Source organism: Cotesia glomerata, linkage group LG7 (genome assembly GCF_020080835.1).
Source record: "Cotesia glomerata isolate CgM1 linkage group LG7, MPM_Cglom_v2.3, whole genome shotgun sequence".
In the NCBI taxonomy this organism is placed as follows: domain Eukaryota; kingdom Metazoa; phylum Arthropoda; class Insecta; order Hymenoptera; family Braconidae; genus Cotesia; species Cotesia glomerata.
This window is the reverse complement of record NC_058164.1, coordinates 14103357-14111744: the sequence shown is the minus strand read 5'-3', so window position 1 is coordinate 14111744 and position 8388 is coordinate 14103357.

Sequence of the window (8388 nt, the reverse complement as noted above, 5' to 3'; positions counted from 1 at the left end):
CAACTCTACATCTACTTATCCATACTTTGAGATTGTCAACTGAACTTTGCTTTTTAAATTTTTTTTTTTCTTTTTTAAATTTTTAATTTGTTTTTTCTTTTTTTGCTTTCTTATTGTTTTGGTTTCCTTTTCTTTTTTTTTAATTAGAGTCTATAGCTAAAGCATTGAAATAACGAAATTTATTCTAGTCGATTTACTAGCTCATTTATGATAAATTATTTTAAACATTACCCCAAACACTGCTAAGTCTAATAAATACTCTGTAAACAATAATAATATGCATTATATCCAATCAACTCGAATTTTATGTACATAGGATTATTTCCTTTTGGTGCAATAAACTAAATTGAATTGAATTGAAATTAAAATTCCTCGTGATTTTTTGTAAATAGTAAAAATACCTGACCTCAATTTAAATTTATACAGAATCATTGTAAATTAATGATAACTATAGAAATTCCAGGTTTTAAATTAAAATTTTGTCAAGAGAATTTATGAAATATTGTTATTTATATTTTATGCAAAATGATTCATTGAAATCTCAAATGACGAATTGTAAATAAAAATGCCACGTGTTTTTTGTCAATATTAGAAATTATTAATTAAATTTTTTTTTTGAACTTGAAATTTAATAAAGCGAATTTATCAAATATTTTTATTTTATGGAATTATTAAATGACGAGTGGCAAGTTGAAATGCAACATGTTATTTGTAAATATTAAAACTACCTAACCTTCAAACCAATTAGCCGAAAAATTGTAAATAAACAAAAAGATAACAGATATATTACTTACTTCGAGTAACTGCTTAGTATAGGACGACTTTAAAATTTATCACAAAATATTATTCATAAAGTTTATTTATAAATTTAACTCACTGTTTATACACTGCATAAGTGCTAATAATATTGTAAATAGATGAAAAATCTGCTTTTACTGCAAATGACATTATGCGACAGATTTTCCATCTAAAGTTCTAATAATTAACTAGTAAACGAATACACAAACCAATATAGCATGTATTATTTCTCAATATCCCTTATTCTCTCTCTCGTTCAATCTTTCTCACTATAGCTCTCTCCCACCTCTCGCTCCATGGCACTGTACGTGATACGACAATCACTCTATCTCACTTTTTCTCTCGATCTTTTTCACTTGCTTGCTCCCTACTCTCACTCCATCGCTAGTTGCTTCATGCTACGTTCGCCCTGTCTTACTCTCACTCAATCGGTCTCGATCGCTCTCTCTCTCTTTTTCGACACTTCCGTTGCATACTTGCGTGACGTTACATTTGTAAAAATTTTACCCTCATGCGCCTAAAGAAGTTTCACTTCAAAAAAAATTCTATCGAAGTTAGAGCTCTTATAAGTAAACACAAAAAAAAATTCCCCAATTGTAATAAAAATCTAACTTTCACCGAATTCGTTTTTCACCATTCCCAACAATATTTTCGTTATAAATAAGAAAGAATAATTTTTGATTTTATAATAAAAAATAATTTATACTTACAACTCAATAGTCGTTGTTTGCGGAAACTCGTGACACGTGTTGAGTATTTTAGAGGTTATGTAAGTCACTTAATTAACTGATCGTGCGATTTACACTCAAAATTAATAATTTTATAAGTTATTAATAATTAATTATATTCAATAATATTAGTTATTAATAAATAAATAATAAAGTTACTCGAGAATATATTTGATATGAGAGTTACACTGAGATAGTAAAAATGTTTAACTACTACGCTTGAAGCATAAACACTAATAATAGCCGAAAACTGTAGAGGTAACATCCCTACTCCGTGCTGTTTACAGGGTGAGAAGTGATACCGGTAGACACATGGAGGGGATAACTTACCAAGTGATAATAATTAATGTTATCGAGCGGGATAGAAAATGATAAAATTATGAAAATGACTATCAAAAAGCAAAGGTTGGTGATAAAAAAGTGCAAATGTAGAGTTGTATGTATTTTTTGATGATACATAATAAAAAAATAAAAAAAAAAAAAATTTATCAAAAAAATAAAAAAAAAAAATTTTATCATAAAAATAAAAAAAAAATTTTTAGAATGAACACCCCTTATCACTTAGAGGTTAGAAAAATAGATAGTAGCCAATTCTCAGGCTTACTGAATATGCATAAAAAATTTCATGAGAATTGGTCAAGCCGTTTCGGAGGAGTATGGGACCGAACATTGTGACACGAGAATTTTATATATTAGATTAAAGTGTCTTTGTAGTGAAATAACAATTTTAACCCTTTTGCTCTGTTTTTGAGTGTATGGCTCTGTTTTTGATCGCCGGGTTCACTGCGGATTAAACAAAATATAGTCTGAGCTCTATTTTAAGGTTGGTTTTCCTCGTAGCAGGAGGTTGGGGCAACGGTCTCGCCATCTCTCGGCACACCGCCCTAACTATGAAGTACAAGACCATTTCAGCTAATGGATAAAAGCCCGCCTGATTCGAATAAGAAACTAGGCCGTCCGCCGAAACATCTATCGCTTACACGCGAGAGAGCAGGATCGGTGGGTGATATTAGGGCTTATGCTAAGAGAAAAAGAGCTGATGAGAGTGAAGAAGGATTAGATAGTAATTCGGCTGCAAGCGAAGATAGTCTGCAGCTCAAAAAGAAGATTTCTAACACAGCTGCGTGGACGACAAAGACGATAAATTCACCACATGTGGAGATGGACCTGTCCTTACCAAACAACGCGATTATTTCCGTCATCGAAAAACTAAACCAGCAGATGACCGAGATGAGAAAGGAGTCCACTGCTAATACCGAGAGGCTGGAGCTTTAACTTCAAAATAGCCAAAAAGAAAATAAGGCTGATATTGAAAAAATTAGATCTGACTTTAGGCATTACGGAAGTGTAGTTGCAGGTAAACTTGAGGAAATTACTGAGGCAGGATACATTGGAAGCTGAAATTGAGGCCTTAAAATCGAATAGTCAACCCAGTGATCCTAGCAGAGTACCGCTACTGAATGAAACTAAAGCTCAAATTAAACACCTGGAGAACTTGATTCAGCAACAAGAAAAAGCTTCTAAACGCCTGAATATTATAGTTCAAAAGCATGGATGGAAGGAGCCTGATCTTAAATCTTAAGCAGAAAAATTTTTCTCGGATAAATTTGATCTCCATAATGCCATAACTAATGTAACCAAGATTAGCAGAGAGTCCGATACATTGAGAATAGGGCTTGTTAACGAAGATATAAAGGAGAAGATTATGGGAGAAAAATCCTTGGTTCTCAAAGATACCTCAATCCCGTTTAATCATGATCTCACAAGGCGTGAACTATATTGCATCAAAAAACTCAAGGAAGCTTTAAAGAATTTCATAGAATCGGGGAAACCCGTAAAAATTAAAGGGAGCCACCTTTGAATGGTTCATCAGCCACCTTTGGGTGGTTCATCAGCCACTAGAGTGGGGATGGTAAAAAAAACTAGAGATGCTAACTTTCAGAATTCTTTCGGGGATAACTACCTAGCGGCAAAGAAAAAATACAAGGCTCTACTTAAAACCAAAAAGTGCCAACATAGCTTAGAGCTGTTGAACAAATTGGCTAATACTCGTAACTTCTCCGAATTCTGGTATACGGTAAGGGCACTCAAAAGTGGACAGAGTTTCCAGTCTAAGCCTATTGTTGTAAAAACTTGGGAAAAATTCTACGAAGACACAATCCCTGCTCGAGAAAATGATGATACAATGTTTTACGGAGTCCTGGACCTGTCGTTGAATATAGTTTACTATATCTAGAGTTTACTATATCTAGAGTTTACTATAACTAAACTTAATATAGCCCTCAAAAACTGTAAAACAAACAAATCTCCTGGACCCGACAATATAAAAAACGAGTTCTATAAGTCGCTCCCGCAAAATTGGAAACTTTTTATCCTCTGTTTGTTCAATAAGGCCTTGGAAACAGAGACAGTCCCTGAAGACTGGTCCTCCGCCTTAGTCACACTGCTCCATAAGAAAGGGGATAAGAGTAATCCTTTAAACTATAGGGGCATAGCGCTTTTTAATCATATTGCCAAACTCTTCACGTTCATGATAAATAAACGACTTAAAAATTGGGTGAAGAAGACTGGCGTCATTCCTGAATCACAGGCAGGTTCCCAAGCGAACCGGGGATGTATGGACAACCTTTTTAGCCTCATGGCCACGAACCAATTATGCCTCCGTCAAAAAAACGCTAAGTTCTATCTACTCTTCGTAGATTTCAAAAGAGCTTTCGACTCCGTCAGTCAAAAATTACTATGGCAAAAATTATTTCAACTGGGGGTCAGCGCGAAAATAACTAGACTTCTCAGGAATATGTACAAGTCGGCATTGTTTATAGTTAAGAATAATGGTGAATTCTCTAGCAAATTTAGTGTCTCTGAGGGGGTGTTGTAGGGTGAGATCCTGAGTCCACTGTTGTTTATCCTGTTCATTGCTGACGCAGAGGAATTTTTTAGGAGCAAAGGCTTTGAGGGCATCAATATAGATGGCATCACAGACATCCTGCTGCTGCTTTTCGCCGACGATCTGCCTATCCTAGCTGCGTGAGAGATAGATATGGAGAACAAGCTAGAGGCATTGTATCATTACTGCCAGGTCAATAAACTTACCGTTAACAATTTCAAGACCAAAATTCTCTACTGCCGTAAAGCAGGTTGCACTAAAAAAGATTTAAGGTTCTACTATGGAGCTGAGAAGGTCGAAATGGAAAACTCCTATAAGTATTTAGGACTTACAACTACTCCAAATGGATTTAGCCAGGCCACCGTCCTCAATAGCATAAAAAAAGCTCAACTTGCAGTCAACATGGTTGCAGCAACTGTATTCAAGGCTAAATCCGACTCTACTGACAGCATATTTAAGCTCCGATAGAATTGTGAAGTCTAACTTATTATATGCCTCTCCAATATGGGCAATACTTTATATGGACCTCTTAGAAAGAGTCCAAAATAATTTCATCAGGAAAGTGTATGGGCTCCCTAGAAATATTGTAGCTGCTTTAATTAGAACAGAACTAGGTAGATGTCCTATCGCTTATTATATCGTCAAAGATACTTGGCAATGAGTCCTAAAGATCTTCAAAATGGAACGTGAAAGGCTGCCCAGGATTTGTGTATTTAGACTTCACCAGCTTTCTATAAGTAGTCATACGTCGTCCAGGTTCAATTGGCTACTTAAGTTCTTCGAGATTATCAGGGAAGTAAGTACTACCACAGCCAAATCACTTGAAGATCTTTCTTTTGAATTCTTTAATCGATCTGAAAGCATTGTGCCTTCTATTTCACCGGGTATTTCATGTACAAAAAAAATTCATAATGAACAAAAAATCATTAAGAAATCGAATTTGAAGCCCAACAATCTATGAGCATCGTAGAAAATGATCCAGTGGAGAATATTTCTTGAAATTCAGATGACAATACATCTGCCCAAGAAGAAACTCCGCTAATGACACAAGAAACAATGTCATCTAATTTATCTCATAAATTGCAGTTATCCAATTTTTCAAGTTCTCCATCTGAAATTTGTCTTTCAAATAGTGAAACTTTTACTCCAAAAGAAATTTATCTAGATCGTCTCAAGCTATTTTAAATTTGTTCAGTTTATCTCCATTAAAAAGAAAGGATTTAGATCGATCAAGAACTAACGCCCAACTTAAATATTGTGAGATTAAATCTAAGTTACACTCATGCTTCGAACATGCTATGGATGATACATTGTACACGATTGACTATAAAACTTCAGTCATTGACGATGATTCAGAAATAACTGGAAAAGAAATAATACTTGAATTGGAGAAAAAAATTTGATAGTACGAGCAAATCGAAAGAAAAAATGCAAAAATTATCTGTACTACCATCAAGTCGGTCAACAAAAAAAATTGTAAGTATTTTTGGTGCATCAACGTACAAGATAAAAAAGGTAAAAGAAAAAGTACAACAAGATGGTATTTTATTTATTCCTGATGAAAACAAAGGCCACCCTTTACTGACAGCTGCTGAAGATAAAGTTCAAGAGTTTTTTAGAAGTCGAAATGTCAGTCGAGAATTACCCGGCAAAAAAGAATACAAATCTGTTATTGAAAATGTTCAACGAGTGCAAAAGCAAAAACGGTTAGTATTGGGTAACTTAACCGAAATTAACCAATCGTTTCAACAAATATACCCATTTGATAAAGTAGGTTTTTCGAAATTTGCGAGTTTAAGACCACCTGAATGTGTTCTTGCTGGTGCATCTGGTACTCATGTAGTATGCGTTTGCTTTATTCATGAAAATTTTAAACTTCTATTTGATGGTGCAAAACTTGGGAAACTGAAACTCGAAAATGGAAGCCGACCGTTATCTTCAAATTGGGATGGCATAAAAATGTTAGTCTGTCAACGACCAACGAATGACTGCTTTGGAAAATGAAATAAATGTCCTGGCTCATTAAAATTGAGGAATAAATAAGACATTAACAACGGAAAAAGAAGTAAAAAAGAGAAGATTTACATAGAATAGTACTTATAGAATTTGAATTTGAAATTATACCTACAAACAATAAAAAAGCAATTTTAATTTTGTAATTATTTTTTCATTATCATATCGTGAATTTTATTTTTTATAATTAAGAATAACAAAATTAAATGATTATTTAATTTAACATCATCTGAAATTTGAAAAAAAAAAAAAATAATTTTCCAAACTTCAAAAATTAGGAAAACGGTTGACCCTGAAAGCCATCCCTGCAACTTCCTGCTAATTCCATTGAGCTCTTTAAGCTCAAGAATACAATTTATGAATTGTTTTGAGCTCTCCGAGCTCAAAGAGATTGCTTTCCTATGCGTGTGAGCTCTTCGAGCTTAAAAGTCTGGTAGAGATTTAACGTCACTATTTTTTGAATTTTTAAACCGCCATAACTTTTGAATGAATAAACCGATTTTTACGCAATTGGCAGCATTCGACGCAGTTTTCTTAGACTCATAAAAAATCTTGAAGTTTAAATTGATCGCGCCAGGAATTTCAGAGTTATTCTGAAAAAAACACTTTTTTCGGTTTTCTTTCGTTCACGATATCTCTCGAACGAATCAACCGATTTTGACCGGACTGGTGGCGATCGACGTAGTTTTTTAAGGTTAAGAATTGATTAGTTTTTGTAGTTGAACCATCAAGCTGTTTAAAAGTTATTCCAAAAAAACCACATTCGAAAAAAATTTTTTTTTTCAGTTTTTTGAAGATTTCTCAAAATCTATTGATCTGAATTGGTCGAAATAGTTTTCAAGATGTAAGTTTGGTCAAGCCCTTTTGAATGGCACCAACCGCGATGGAATCGGTTACGCCGTTCGAAAGTTATAATCAGTTCACATACTTTCACACACACACACACACACACACACACACACACACACACACACACACACACACACACACACACACACACACACACACACACACACTCGGGGCAGAAGAGATACTGCTACCGGGCGCGTCTCCCCGAGCGGATGGGAGAACGCTCGCTGTCCTTGGATGACACTTAATCTCTTAGTTGATGAGGTACAGCGGGTAGGAGCCAAGCAAAATAACCAAACAAAATAAGCTCCCGTGGACAAAACTCCCCTTTAATGGGTTGGTCACACAAACTGACCTAGCAAGACGATTGGTTCCTGCTGTAACTCACTGGGAGTGTCCGGAACCTGTATCGTAGTTTCCGACGATGCAGGCCACGGCTGATGTGAGCTTGCTCTGCCGAGGTGAAAGTTGCAGCAGTCGATCAGGAGCCAGCCACTTCGGGCCTTGATCAGGAAGTATGCAGTGAGTGTTAGAGATCGGAATCTTCACCGCTCCGAGCGAGTCTAGTCCGTCCGTGTATTCCGGGACTGGCTAAGTGTCGGCTAGGCCTCAGGGAACTGGGGTAGGAGTACTATCTCCGAGGGTACACCCGTTCCTAGTTATGGCAACCCGCTCCACTCCGTACGATGCGCTGGTAAATCAAAAAAGTATGAGTAACTTACAGGAAACAAACAAGAATAGAAACGGGCTTCATGCTCAACAAGCAGCGATTGAAGCAAGCGCTGACATGAAGAGAACGCAAGCGTTGGAGCGCCTTGAGAAGCTGACCATTGAGCTGCAAGAGTTTGTCCAAACTAAGGTCAATATCCACAAGGAGATAAAGACCAAGACAACCGGTGTAGTCAATGCTCTTGGAAGATTCAAGAAACTGGACGAGGAATGGCAGTCATCACGACGCCGCATTGAAACTGAAACTGAGACGGAAGAAGCAATGGACACTGGAGCCGACGGTGACGGTGAATCTGCTGCTGAGGACAAGGGTGAAACTGACACAAGGTCTGGAAAGAGAAAGGACTGAGATTCGCCAGAGCCAACCTACAAAGTCACAAAGAA